The following is a 15,831-nucleotide window of genomic DNA, read 5'->3' on the forward strand; positions in this document are numbered from 1 at the left end:
GGAAAGAAGAATGTACCTTTCTCTATGTGAAGCATCCCCTGGGTTTGTAGATACAGGCTTGAGCTCCCCAGGGGTGGCCTGCCTTTCATCTAACAAAGAACATCATTGGATATGATTGTCTTGCCTTTGTTGTTGAAGGTTTTCAAGATCAGCTTTCCCTTTCCACTTGGCCTGGCTCTGGCACCCCTGCCCACTTTCTTACCCATCTTGTAATTTTCTCCTAGCATGCTTCTTTCTGTGCTTTTCTTTTTCTAACCGCTGCCCATATGCCCCCTGCACTTAGAATCTCCAGAAAGCACACCCTACCATTGGAAGCTGAGTTGCTAAACTATAGAGGAATGTTGCACCGTAGATTATTAACATCTTCTACCTTTTGCTGGGGTACATTTTGTTGACTCTGTGACCTGTCTCAACAAAAGACAGTGTCTCCCTCTGTTCCAAACATATCTCACTATCCTGATGGAGAACGCACAACTGGGGGTAATTTTCTTTTGGAGCTAAGGGTTCAAAGGAATTCCTAAATTCATTTCCGGGGGGGTGGGGTGCGGGGAATGTGGTTAGTTACCTGGAAAACTACTAACTAAACATATAGAACTCAAAGTTATTCTGATAACAAATCCATCAGCTGTAACCTTAAGACATTTTTTCTTATTATTTTTTTAAGATTTTATTTTTCAGTAATCTCTATACACAACATGGGTCTTGAACTTACAACCCCAAGATCAAGAGTTGTATGCTCCACTGACTGAGCCAGCCAGGCACCCCACCCTTAAGATATTTGAAAAGGAAAGATGTTTGCCAGAAAATTGAGGCACTTCCTGGATTAAGTCAAGCCACAGTTTTTGTTTTGTTTTTTTTTTTCCTGGATTTGAATGATCAGATAAATCCCTGAGTTCTCTGCTTCATGTAATCAAGATCACCAACTCCACTAAATGCTAACAAGAGATGTTGGGGTTTAATGTTTATGTAGCAAAACCTAACAGGTTAGGGACCTAACATTCAAAACTAGCAAATAAGGCTTGCTCCATGCAAAATAGACCACTGTCCTAATTCTATATTTAAAATTAACTCCTTCTAAAGGGTATACATATCTGCTTTTTTCTTTTTTTTTAGGTTAATGCAATAAGGAAATTTTGGGGTTAGCAGGCTTCAACAGACTTAATTCCCACTCTGAAAGCCTAGAACCCTGCTTCATTTCTCTACAATCTAATCTAATAAGAGAAGAAACATCCAAATGTGTGTGATCACATTCTGGACAGTATGAGGCATCTGTCCTAGAATATTGTTAACTGTTAGCCCACTTAAGTGTAAATATGTACACAATCAAACATTTTAGGATTTCTAGGCAATGTTTTATAGATCATAATTTAGGAATTAAAGAGGAAAAAGGGAACTGATATTTCTTAGAATCAAGAAGAAAATTATGTACTTCTCGAAGGGTGCCAAACCCATGGGTTTTCTACCAGAAGCAAAGTTTTCATTCTTTTCCTTTTTTCCACCTACACCACTTGGAGAAAATGGTAGTGTGAAATCCTCTTTCTCTGGATGAACTACTCTGGGAAAGTAAGTTCAGCAGAGCATATTGTCCACCTGGTTAAAACATGGCAGTTGGAGGGACTGTGGGCACTATTAGATTTCTTGCAAAGCAGTTACGAATTCTCGTCAGGGCAGGTGAGCAGTGTGGGGAGTTAATGTGTGTTGAGTGTGTTGAATGCACGAGCAAGCAAATTATCAGTCTGGTTACTGGAGGTCTTTGCTTCCTTTGGGCGAAACAAATCTCAAATGTACCTCTAAGACATTTGGATTTTGGAAATAAGTATAAATTGAAATAATTCTGATCCATTCTTAAGGGTAGGCCTATGCCCAGAGATCAACAAGGGAAATCCAAAGCACTGAGGTTTGTTTTCATTATGGTGATTATTAATTAGACTAACACTCTCCTGTGTATATTAGTACCTGTAATCATAACAAGAAATCCATCTTTAAAAATAATATTGGAGTCCATCATTTAAAAAAAAAATCCTGGGACCCCAAGATTGTTTAAGGTTCTGGGATAATTTGCAACCACTATGAGAGCATTAGATGAGTAGTATGAGAGTCAAGCACTAAACCTCACTGTGCTTAGATTTGTAGGACTTTGGGGCAGTCTCCCCACCTTTCCACACCTCGGTGTCCTCATCTGCAAGTAATAGGTCTGGACTAATTGCCCAGGAATGGCCATCCCAGATCTAAGAGACTGTGGTTTGGGAAAGCACTTTCTCAGCTTGCATGACTGAAGGGTGAATTAGCAAGTAAATACAGCATCCTGCCTTTGTGCCTCCAACCTTCTCTCTTCCTGCCTGCCTCTTTGGTGTTTTGTTTCATTGTGTTTGAAGAGGGAAGGGATCGGAGGCTAATTGCTACTCCGTAGGAGACACAGGAGTGCTGTAGGCTCAAGTCACCTCTGCAGTTGTGCGTCCCTTTGGGATAGTTTCTTTACAGCGAAAAATGACCATTCCTCACACCAGACCAGCAAACACCCTTTGTGCGGGATCATTTGAATGATTTCAGAGGTGCTAGATTAAGAAGGCACCGTTTCTGAAGACTATAAAAATAGCTTTGTGTGTAGACTACTCTCTGCCACAGCAGCTGTTGTAATTGTGCTTGTTTATATAGATAAAATCATACATAAATTGCCTGTTCATACCTAGTCATTTATAAATGAATCACGATTTGGCTTAAAAGACCAAAATTCAGACAAGTGACGATCTGAGCGCACCTGTGCATTTTGTCAACTTTCATTTCTTGGGCCAGAAGGGGCCCTCCTCCGTGGGAAGCTGACCCACCCATTAGAGGAAGTCCCAAGCTGAAGGAGACCAGAAAGGACACACATCAGTCCCCTAAGGTTGGACCCCTTCTTGCCTGGAGCTACTAATGCTCCAGGAATCCTAATCCAGGAAGATCTTTGCAGTACAGAAAAGATCAAAGGAAGACCATAACAAGCAAGAATTCAGAAGAGGGAGAGAAATGTAGAGGGGTATGCACATAACAAAGTTTTTGGCAAGTTGAAGAAGAGGTGTGACATTGGCAGAGCTTCTGAGACACTCAGAACATTCAAAATCGAATAAAACAATGAAGCTAGGAAATATGTGGGGAAATAAGTTATTTGACACTAAAATGATACTAGGTAAATAAATAGAACTAGATAAGTAGGAAGATTGTTCTCAGCCATAGTAACTTACTTAACTGACGCCATAAAATGTTTTAAAATTCTAGGGGCGCCTGGGTGGCACAGTCGGTTAAGCGTCCGACTTCAGCCAGGTCACGATCTCGCGGTCCGTGAGTTCGAGCCCCGCGTCGGGCTCTGGGCTGATGGCTCAGAGCCTGGAGCCTGTTTCCGATTCTGTGTCTCCCTCTCTCTCTGCCCCTCCCTCGTTCATGCTCTGTCTCTCTCTGTCCCAAAAATAAATAAACGTTGAAAAAAAAAATTTAAAAAATAAATAAATAAAATTCTGGAAACTGGGCATCACCAATCCCTCTTCCCCTATTGATTTTTATTTATTTTTTATTTTAGAGAGCGAGCATGCATGAGAGGGGGAGAGGGGCAAGGAGAGAGAGAGAGAGAGAGAGAGAGAGAGATTGAGAATCTTGAGCCTCCAGGCTCAGCATGGAGCCTTACACGGGGCTCAATCCCATGACCCTGGGATTATGACCTGAGCCAAAATCAAGAGTTGAATGCTCAATGGACTGAGCCACCCAGGTGCCCCCTCCTCCCCTATTCAAGAGTTGCCAAGTCCTTTGATGGAAGGCAAAGAGAAGCTTGCTGGATTGCTTATCCTCTCAGCCAGTTCAGATGTAGGAAATAAGGATAATCCCTGGGGTTCTTAGGTACCCCTCAAAGGGGCACTGTAAACGCTTTCTTTCTTTCAGAGTATTCTCTTGGCTTACACATAAAGCAGCCCTGCTGTGATGTCAGGCACACAGTGGAATAAATGGGGCCCCTTAGCTCTGCCCTTAAATTTTATAAGACAATGAAGGTGGAGACCTATCACCAAAATATTCTTGCACATGGAACTCCCTATGTTCGGAGAGTTTAGAGTACGGTAAAAACAGTTCTTTGTTTTTTCTCCTCGAGGTATTTTTTCTCAGCCCACATCTGTCGATCTGGAACAAGCCTGAAGGGAGTTTGACTCTGCCTCATCCAGCCTCACTGAGTTTTCAGTTCCCAGACTCTGTCCTCAGTGGAACTATGGGTTCTAGCAGAGATGGAAGGAATGAAGGACAACGGTTGTATTACTGCTAAGATTGGCCACTTCTTTTAGCACAACACCCAGGTGCTTTTGGATCTATAGAGCCTCTCTTCTCTTTGCCTTAACAAAGAGTCCTAGCAGTCATCTCTGCTTGGAATGTGCCCGGGCTCCAGGACGTCAGTGGTCATGTGCTTCATGGGACTGGGGGATGAATGGAGGACACAGCTTTGCCAACAACAGACAACACTGTTTCCATAAGGTCGGTAAATTCCCAGCTCCCATCCTACCGCCTTAACACTCTCTGTGTCCTGGGGCTCCCCCTCCCTCCTCTCTCCAAAGCAACATCACTTTTTTCAGGGTTTACTGATCTTAGCTAGCAATTTGAAGGTTTGAATGTGTTAATTAATTCATACTACTATGTGATTGAGAATCATTTAATGTCAGCTTTCTAAGTGGTAGAATTTTAGGGCATACAATACAGTGAAATTTAAAAATTTAGGCAGAGAGGGGAGAAATGTAGATGAGAAGGACTTGTAAAGCCATGAAATATAAGATCTTTAAGGGTTTTACGAAGCGATTGATTAGTTTCGTCATGAAGCTGGTTGGTGACTGGGTTGGGGCCAGAACCCCAATCTAGGACTGTTGCCTCGCACTAAGTAGATTCCCTCGAAGGCAGGCCAGCCTGCCTGGGACTCTGCCCAGGTTCCCACCCTTAGCAATTCGTGGCGTTTTCAGCTATTCCAGCACTTTTGAAGTTACAGATTCTGTGTAAAAAAAAAGGCGGGGGGGGGGGGGGGGCGGGGTTGGTGGTGGAGGAAATCTCATCTGAGATTTACTGAGTCCCTATGCGTGTTGCAAACTGTGTGAACTGCGAGAGATCTTGAGGCGTGATTGAGACCCGGAACCTATGTTGAAGGGCCTCACCTTCTCCTTAGAAAATCACCCTTGTAGCGTAACAGATGGAGAAGAGGTTTGGGCTCTGGGCTGAGAAGGTGCACTTTATCCTAAATGTCTATATGGAGCTACTGAAGAATTTTCAGCAGTGAGGTGACAAGGACGAAAGTGCGTTTTAGCAACATAACACTGGCTGTTCAGTAGAGGCGGAATTGGCGCGGGGACAGGGGTGTGGTCATGAGGACAACTTAAGGGACAGAGGAGCCGATGCTCCTCTTAGACCAGACAATAAATTAGGAGAGCCTGAGCCAAAATAGGGAGGATGGAGAGGAGGAGAAAGATAAGTATATTGAGAAGGCGGAGAACTAAAGCCCTGGGGGAAGGTGACTGAGTGGGTGTGTGTCCTGGAGGATGAAGAGGAACTAAGTTCAGGGAGCAGGAGTCGTACACAGTTCTGTGTTAGGGGCTGAACTGTGTCCCCAACAAAGATATGTTGGAGTCCAAGTGCTTGGGGTAGGTACCTAGGTCCCAGTCCTAGTCCCAGTAGCTCAGAATGTGACCTCATTTGGAAGGAGGGTCTTTCAGGAGATAAGTTAAAGAGAGGCTAAATTAGTGTGGGCCCAAAAGCAATCCAGCTGGCATCTTTACAAAGGGAGGGGAGACGACACAGAGACCGCGGTCACCGGGAGAACACCATAGCAGGCAGTCACGCTGCTACAAGCCAAGGAACTACCGGAAGTTGGGAGGCAGACCCTCCCCTGTGTCTTCCGAGGGAGCAGACCCTGCTGACACATCTCCGATTTCCAGTCTCCATGACTCGGGCGGGAGAAATTGCTGTTGTTCGAGCCACTCTGTGATGCTTTGTCATAGTAGTCGTAGAAAATTAACAGTATGTCTCTTGTGACTAAGTGATTTATTAGCTTAAGTCTGCCATTAATTAAACTTCCTCTAATAAAGAGAAGGTTTATAAAAGGGTTAGGTAATACTTCCAACATTTTACTTTGAACTCCACAACGGCAATCATCCCATTTTCTTGCCAAACATCCTGTTGAGGTTCTATATTTCATTTATTTATTACCTTCAGTTGTATCCTATCTTAATCAATGCAAAATGAATAGGGAACTTGAAAAGTTTACACGAATCCGTGAAGGTGATGAAATGCACCGCTGATGAGATCCGGTCCTGGGGCCCAGCCCATTGTGAGATGGAATATCTGGGCTAAATGGTAGAGTTGGAAAGGACTCTGCAAAAAAAATATATACTCCCTCATTTTACAGTTGCATATACTGAGGTCCAGAGAATTTATGTGACCCTGGGCTAGTGATTTAACAAACGGGTGACAGGGCTAGCAGTTAACATTTACTCTGTTGACCTGCAGTCAATTCTTTCTCCTTCTCCTGCTGGTTCAATGCAGACTTTCCCTTGGAACCGAACTGGTCTGATGCTACCCTAGCTTCTGAATGCAGGTGTTAAAATCAAATGACACGAGACTCTCCATTGTCCCGTAGTTTCAGAGAAGAGATGTCATAAACAGAACTAGTAGCCCATAGGAGAGCAAGCACAAAGTGGATGTAAAGAGGAAAGAGAAGTATTTCCTTACTGAATATAAGGAATAAAGGAATATATTTCCTTTGCCTACTGCTTCAGTCTCAAAACACTGTGTTACCCCAGGCTTCAGGGACTCCTTTATTTACTTCATAGGTGGCTTCATTCAGTCCTGTTACTTTAAAATCCTCTATCACCTGAAGTCTTTTCCATTTATGGCTCTAGGCTTTTTTCTCAGAGGTAGATTTACCTTGAAGCTTAAACCTTAGCCCTCTTATTGTATAACCCCTTCTAAGACCCTGGCCCTAATTTTATATTGAGTCTCCAAGTCTTTATCTTAAAGAAGCTTCTCCTAAAATTGTATAAACTCTAGATTCCACAAGTCTGGATCCATGCCTTACTGTCCCCTGGACTTCAGACTTGTACATCATACCTCCACTCGGATGGCTGTGTCCAAAATACAAAAGCAAAAAAAAAAAAAAAAAAAAAAAAACCAATTGGGATTTTCTTGCCAGTAGTAGTCATTGGTGCTAGTCACTGAGTATTTCCAACTCTGATTTCCAAGCATGTGGTAGGATTGCACTTCCCATCATCCCCTTTGAAGTGAGGTAGAGCTCTGTGATTGCTTTGTCTGATAAAATGTAAGTGGAAGTGACTTCACTTCCCAGCAGGAGCTTTGGAAGCCAGAGTTCAATTCACGGTGCTCCCTTCCAACCGTTGTGGGGTTGGAGGAAGGGTGTCAGGAGGAAGCCTCAGTCCTTCTGGGTCCCTGAGTGATAACTCTGAGAAGAGCTCCCTGCCAACCGGCGATGAACGTGTACTATGAGTGGGAAAGAGATTTATGTGAGTTAAGCCAGTGAAACCTGGGGGTCCATTTGTCACCACAGCATAGCCTAGCCTATCCTGATTGATATACTTCCCCAAAACGTCCTCCTTCCGGTTTTTCCATCTCAGTAAACACCAACTCAGTCCCCTAGGTTGCTCAAGCCAGATCATTTGGCCTCAATCTTGCTTCCTCTTTCTTCCACTGCACATCAATAGCCCTGTAGACTGGGCCTTCCAATATATCTAGAAACAGACTACTTATCACCTCTACCCCTTCCACCAGGTCAAGACACCATCATCTTTTCCACCATCATCATCTTGCAATAGCCTCTCAAACTCTGTGGCCTATGTGCCACATCTCAGCTAGGGGGGTGGTTTAGGACACAGGTCCATTTATGTGGCTCATCCCATTGCCCATATTATCACAATGGTTTCACATCTGGCTCCAAGTGAAATCCAGGGTCCTGTAAGATTTAACCCTGCTGCTTTTCCAGTGTCACCTCCTACCATCCTCCCCTTCACTCATTCAGACCCAGACACACACTCCTTACTAGTCCCTACATACACCGAGCCTTGACCTAACCATCCCGTTGGCCTGGAGCCTGCTTCCCCAGTCAGGCTCATAGCTCGTTCCCTCTTCTTCATCAAGTCTGCTCAGATGTCTCCTTCTCAGTGAGAAGTGGTTGGTCCCCTCTTGTAACATTGTGATTTGTAACAAGAAATATATATTTGGTCTTGGTCCCTTCCTGGTTTCTGACACAGAGCTTCCAAACCCTTGGAATTTTCAAAGCCCGGAGAGTCGGCAAGGAGTCTTTTGTTATGTTAATGAGGCGAGTTTTGGAAAGCACAAAAGGAAGGGCCTGGTTGCCAGGAGAACCAAACACTTGGTTAGAGGATTGGAACTTTCACTCCCACCGCCCTGACCTCAGGGGAGGAGAGAGAAGCTGGAAGTTGAATCCATCACCAATGGCCAAATGATCTGACCCATTCTCCCATGCAATGAACCCTCCATAAGAAGCAAAGAGCAAGAGTGCAGAGGGTGTCCAGGTTGGTGAACACATGGAGAAGCTGAGAGAGCGGTATGCTCAGAGAGGGCATGAAAGCTCTGTGCCCCCTTCCCCAGACCTTGCCCTATGCTTCTCTTCCAACTGGCTATTTGAGTTATATTCTTTTATAACAAACTGGTCATCTACTAACTACAATGTTTCTCCGAGTTCTGTGAGCTGCCCTAGCAAATGAATCAAACCCAAGGAAGAGGTGGTGGAAACTTCAGATCTATGGCCTGTAGGTCAAAAATTCAAGTTACAACCTGGACTGCCTGTTGGCATCCGAAGTGGGGGCAGTGGGCAGTCTTGTGAGATTGAGCCCTTCACCTACGGGATCTGACTCGGAATTCAGCGGAATCATAGGCTATAGCTGGTGTTGGAGAATCGCTTGGTAGTGTGCCACCCACGTGTTGCAAATGGCGATCAGAACTGTTTCCCCTAAGTCAGGAACCCGCTGCCCAACACTGAGTTGGTGATAATGTATTAAACTTACTACCACATGCTAGGTTCCCTGTTAAACTCCTGATGGAAATACACTAATTTACTCACAAATGTCCTGTGAAATGGAAACCATTCTTATTTTTATTTAAGGGGCAGAGAAACTGTGGCATGGAAATGTTAGAAACTTGTTTGCTGTCACAAAACTGGTAGAAAACTCAGATTGATCTGTATCAGACTATAAAAGTCATGCTCTTATAACTGCTACATCATTAATTGCTACGTCATAGATTAGGAAAATCCCAAAGACGTAAGAAAACTTGATTTTGGCAATTTTTAAAAAAAAATTTTTTTCAACATTTTTATTTATTTTTGGGACAGAGAGAGACAGAGCATGAGCGGGGGAGGGGCAGAGAGAGAGGGAGACACAGAATCGGAAACAGGCTCCAGGCTCCGAGCCGTCAGCGCAGAGCCCGACGCGGGGCTCGAACTCACGGACCGTGAGATCGTGACCTGGCTGAAGTCGGACGCTTAACCGACTGCGCCACCCAGGCGCCCCAAGGCAATTTTTAAAATAAGCATTTATGTCATCCTATTGGTGAACAAATTGAGGCCATATCACAACATGGGAGAACCCAGAGCTTGCCGGGCAATGGCTCCCGGAGAGTGGGTTAAAGTCAGCACCCGCTCGCATACAGGTTGCTAACAGAATGATGGTGTTCTGATTCCTCATTGTGCTCTCATTTTTATCACTGACCAGCACAAAGACTGAAAAGTTCACAAAACTGATGAAGTTTTTGTTTCACTGTGGTGATGAGTTAAACCAAACCAGATGAAGCTTGACAGACTGAAGTTAGGTTCAAAAGTCAGTCTTATAAATTCAGGTGGAGGAAGGTGAGTCTCATAAAAGTTCATGTAAAGGACACTAGTGATTCTAACTGACATGTGTCTCCACTGTACTAATATAGGTACTTTTAGTAGCCATTTCAGTCTTCTTGAGAAAAATCTTGCATCCAGATGGAGGAAAACTAGAGGTCTAGAGGCAGGGGACTGCTAATCCTCATCTGTTTTATGTCATCCTATTGTCTGGTCATCCTATTGTTTTTAGTTCTGAGTGCCAGGCTTGACGAGGAACATTCACGATCTCAGGAGCACCAAGAAGACAGTGATAAGTATGGTGAGGTTTTAGAAATCAAAGCCACGTGAGAGTTCGCTGGACCCAGAGTTACTTAGCCGGAAGGGAAGATGTGGTGGTAAGTAACCACAGTCAGAAATCCTACTCTATTGTGTAAGAGGGAAGAATTTGGCCCCCAGAGGGAAAATTACCTGGAGGCAGATTTCAAGTCAATGCAAAGAATTTTCTAATCAACAAATATGTCCTGTGTCTCTAATAGTTACAGGAGATACTCCAGGGAATAGTAATGTGACCATACCCCTGCCTTCAAAGTGCTCACCGGCCGGTAAGAGAGACAGTTTGCTGACTTGTAAACGTTGACTTGCTCAAATGCAACCATTAAAGCCGCTGCAGAAGTCAGCAGTGGCACAGGGAAAAAGTGAGTGACTCCCTCTCCCTCAGAGGTCGGGGACACAGAAGTGATTAAGCATAACGTAGAAGCACAAGTATGACTTTTGCAGGGGGCTGTGTGCAAGGGACATGCCCCCAGAAGAAACCAGTATGGAAGTTAAGGGTATCATATAAGGATGGGAAGAAACCAAGCAAAAGTGCAATTTCAGGTGAAGTCCCAGATTCAGCTGGATCCCCACTCCCACGAGGAGGATAAATTACACTCAGAGTTTGTCCTTCTAGAGGTAAAATAGTGGGCCTTTTGTACTTCCGCAGCAGTCTGTCGCTGGTTATGGGCACCGTGATGGAGGAGCGGTGGGGCGGGGTGTATAAAACTCCCAGGCGTATGGGGAATAGGCAGGGCATCTCCACGGAAATCCTCTGAGGGTCACAGGTGCTGGGTGTGGCCATTTAGCAGCAGCACATGCTAAAGGTGAAGGAAGGGTGCAAGATACGGTTAAAAGATCACATATAGCCAGGGGATCTGGTTCCATACTACCAGTGTCTTCTGTCAAAGATATGGAAGGGAGGGTCTTCTAGCAAAAAAAAAAAATCTCTCTGAGCAAAGGCGTGACAGATGACATGTGCTTGGAGGAATAGATCCAGCATCACTCAACAGAAAGGGTGACTAGAACATAAGGAGGAGAAATGCTACAGGGCTAGGGTGGTAGACTTTTGCGGTACTAAGGGAAAAAATTCCAGCAGGTGAGCTCAAGAGACTGGAATCTTAAGGAGTCCTAGGAGACAAAACCTGTAATATACTGACACTTCACCGAGGCTGATTCTGGAAGGCGGTTCAGGATTCAGGATGCCCTTGGGATCTCATAGGGAGGAGTTAACAGAGTATTACTTGAGTTCTCTGATGGATTTTCTCCACCTTTCCTGATTCAAAATCCAAGGTCAAGAATCTCTTGGTCTAGCTAAACATCACTGACCTTGTCTGAGCCGAACTTTTTGAATCAGCACACTTCTTAATTTGCTGTAAGCTTTGGGCAGGTACCAGACCCTGGTGCCCAACAGCTGTCCCTGGGAGCACAGGGCAATATAGCATGGGACACACTACAGGGGAGATGAGAACAGTGGCAGCCACGGTCCAGGTGCTGTGGCTGACCGGAATAAACTTTCCAGGAGCCAGATCAAGAAGATCCTTGCCTCAGTTATCCATGGCTGTGTAACAACTACGCAGGGCCGGGACTAGGGTGAGGTGGGGCAGGCGAGTAAGGCATGTAGGATACAAAGTGTCAGGAGGCATCCCTGTCAGTGTTGTGGAAATGTGAGCAAGGGCTTCCTTACAGTTTGCACCACAGATGCTTCACTTGCTTTACCCTAGCACCCACCCTCAGCCATCCCAAAACTTAGTGGTTTGACTCATGAACCTACGGGTCAGTAATTTGGAGCGAGCTGAGCCAGGCAGTTCTGCTGGTCGAGGCTAGGCTCGTTCATGTGTCTGTGCTCAGCTGGAATTGGCTGGTTGGTGATGGCCTGGGCTGGAATGTCTAGGGTGACTGGATACTCTCTCCATGTGGTCTGTCATCCACCAGCCCGCTGGCTTGAGCTTGTCCCCATGGACTTCCAAAGGTCCCAGAGAAGAATAAAAGAGGTCACACGTCCAAGTCCAGACTGAAGAGGTGGAGAAACGGCCTCCATCTCTCGACAGGAAGAGCTGCAAAGTCACTTTGCAAAAGTGCACGCATACAGGGAAGCAGACATCTGTGGTCATTTTTCAATTCACCAGAGCCCCGTGTGCCAAAGAAAGGAGCTTCGTTTCTACCCAGTAGTCAAGGAAGCCACCGAACACTTTTAAGCCATGGGGTCAATATGATCAGATTGGTTGGTAAGAAATGTCACTCTGGCAGCTGCAAGAAAGAAGGAAGGTTGGCAGAGTGAGGTGGGAGGTAAAGAGACCAATCAGGTGCAGGTGAAAAATGACAAAAAAATCTAGAGAGCAACAGGGAGGAAAGAAGTCAGGAGCAGGCATATCTAACAGAATGATAAAGCTGGCATGCTGGAAAAGCAAACTGTGGAACTGAAGATTAAAGCCATTTCCAGGTCAGGGTTTCCAGATTCAGCCGGGCTTTCAATGCTTCCTTCTTCTTGGGCTCCTTCCAGCCTTCACTTTCAAAACCTCTTCCACTTCCAATCCTGTTCACCCTCAGCTGACCATCTTGCCTCCTCATTCACTAAGAAAACTGAGATCAATGGGAAAACCAACCCATCTTCCACCTCCCTCCACCTACTCTCCACCCTCCTTCCCAACTGGGTTGCCAGGGCTCTCTGGGGGAAATCTCTTCCTGCTCAAGCTTCAGGCCTTTCCCTACGATCTCCTCCCATCTTCTCCACTCTCCTTAGGCCTTGCTCTATCTCCTTTTATGAAGTTTCAGTACTATGGGGACAAAGTCACTAAATGTATTATAGAGCTCTCCTTTTAAAATTTCCTTATGGGTACAGCTAGCAAATAGTCAAACCTTTCAAAAACACTTCTGACATTTTATACAAAGAAGGTGGCCAATAATGAGGTTTCTTTGTTCCTGGTTCCAACTTTGAAACTGTATGAAGAGGGTTAATTCTCGCTTGAGCCCGCACACCGTATTTTTTCTTCTGGGTAGCTCTGGTATTTTACCTGAGACAATAAATTGTCAGTGAGGTGCTCTGGGGCCCAAAAGAGATGGGAATGCTGGAAGAAGATCAGAGAGTAAGGACAGACAAGACTGAGGGAGTAGGCGGGATTCATTTATGTGGAAACATGAAAGCAGAGCTAACTAGGCAATGACTAATGATGTGATAACTGTCTACAAACACCAAGTGTGTATGATGTGAATGCCAAGAAGTCGTTGCCTCACTCAGCACAAAGATACAATCTGAGCAGTAACATGGTAGACGAAAGAGATAGAGCATCCTTAGTTAGAGTCACCAAAAAAAAAAATAAATAAAGGAGAATAGAGATCAAAATGATTTCCTGAAGACTACTTCCTTTCTCTGAGGACAACTACTCTTCACTCACTCGTTTCTTTCTTCTATAAACTTGAAGTACTTAAGGAGCTCTAAAGAAGCCATCTCTTCAGCTCTTTCCATTCATACTTCAGAGGTCCCAGCCTCTAACCTTTCCTTCATTTACCGAGTGGCATGGCCTTCCTGAATCCTCTCCATCGTTCCTTTCCGACAACGTTCAGCCAAGAAATTATTGCTTAAAAGACCAAAGCAATAGTATCTTGATGTATAACTTAACTCATCTCAGGAAAAAAAAAATCTACACCTGGCATGCTATTGCATTCAAGCGGACTGTTGATCCTTGAGGCACACCTGCCTGGAGAGATGAAGGTTCAGTGTGGGCTTTCGCCACTACTGAAAACTCACCTGTCGTGGACTCAGGAGTCCACTGCTCCCGGTATTCTCCCTTCACTCACTAAATCTCCCTTTCTTCTATGTGACATGGGCTCGCCCCTACTGTCATCATCTTCATGGAACAGCATGGCCAGTGGTAGGCTCATGTCAGAGCAGAGGCACTGAAAGTGTCCCTCTTCACGGGAAATTTATCATCGGCATCACTGAAACCAAGGAAGTCACAATTTCACAATCATCCATTCATTCAATAACCTCACACGGCATGCAGACACAGCACTAGGTACTTCACTGAAAGCTTAAAGCTGGCCTCGCAAAGAGTGCCCAAGACGTGGTCTCAGCTTCCAGGGGCTGTCTGAAGGTTGCTTCTGCCATTCCATACACGGATTAGGAACTGCATTTCACAGAGCGTTCATTTCTAAGGCTGTGTGCGCTGTAACGGGTAGTGGAGGATCATGGGAGTTGTATGTGTAGACAGGACAGGGTTGAACAGGAAGATGATTGTTTCTGAAGCTGTTTGTTTTTTTTTTTAAATTTTTTTTTCTCAACGTTTATTTATTTTGGGGACAGAGAGAGACAGAGCATGAACAGGGGAGGGGCAGAGAGAGAGGGAGACACAGAATGGGAAACAGGCTCCAGGCTCCGAGCCATCAGCCCAGAGCCTGACGCGGGGCTCGAACTCACAGACCGCGAGATCGTGACCTGGCTGAAGTCGGACGCTTAACCGACTGCGCCACCCAGGCGCCCCATGTTTCTGAAGCTATTTGAAGAAGAAACACAAGAAGGCTTATTAACTGTGGCAAGATAAAGATGAGAGGTGGAAAATTATGAAACTTACCAGACCAACCACAGAGAAAATGTGAATCTTGTACTAGCTCCCAGTGAGAGCTCAGAGAGAAGCAATGGACCCAATGAATGGCCAGAGCATCCCATCCACAGCATCTCGAACAGAACAGAACTGGGGGTTGCGGATAAAGGCATAGATTGCTGAACTTTTGGAACGGGATTACCAACTTTCAAAAAAGAAAACTGGGTATTAGATATTTGCGGGGGTCTTTGTTGCCCTCAGGTGGTGGAAACAAGGATAGCTCTCAAACTCTAACAGGAATTCAGTTTTCTAAGCCGCAGAGAGGCTGGCTGGAAGCTATTACGTTTGAAATTAATGATTGGGTTTGAAAGCTTTACTTCATTCGGGTGCCAACCCAGTTTGAGAACTTTTCCTCTTTTTATATGGTCTGTATTGGTTGTCTTGATTTCTACTTCTGCCCTTCTTGTAGAATTCCTCCAACGTTAGGTGCAGACAGCTGTATCATTGGGGAAATGCTGCCACCTGGTGGGAGATGTGAAAAGAAGCCCCGAGGGCCTGCAAGAAATGGTTTACCCTTGAGAGAACACTGGCATTTAATGGAGAAAGGGGGAATTCAGCCCTACACGAAATTGTGCAGCCAGCAGAATTGACCTTTGACATTTCTATCCTCCCTTTTGTAGGGAAAGGACATACATTAATTTTGAATTATAGATTTGCTACTTCTGTGTGACCGTAGGTAAATTCATTCATTAGCCTCAGTTTCCTTATCCATAAAATGGACATCACAACACTTACAGAACACACTAAATATTATTTCCCTTTATTATTTGCCTCTCTTATCCAAGGAGCTTCTTGTATTTTCCTAGCCCCCTCAGGCAGAAAAGAATTGCCCTGCTTATATTAATTCACACTGAAGTGTATGTGACTGCCTGTGCTGTTTTGGAGCGATGTCATCCCACAAAATGTAGGAGGGCAAAAGTAAAAGTTTATTTTTATAATTGAACGTAAATTTCTAGTTTTTCAAATTCAGCTCAGTAGGATTCCAGCCAAATTGAAGACTCATTTAGCTCAGTTTCTGCTTAAAGCCTCCATTGGCATATCCTCCCACAGGGCATAATGGGCTGGTCACCACTTACTCTGGAA

Source organism: Prionailurus viverrinus, chromosome B1, assembly GCF_022837055.1.
Source record: "Prionailurus viverrinus isolate Anna chromosome B1, UM_Priviv_1.0, whole genome shotgun sequence".
NCBI classification, from domain to species: Eukaryota; Metazoa; Chordata; class Mammalia; order Carnivora; family Felidae; genus Prionailurus; species Prionailurus viverrinus.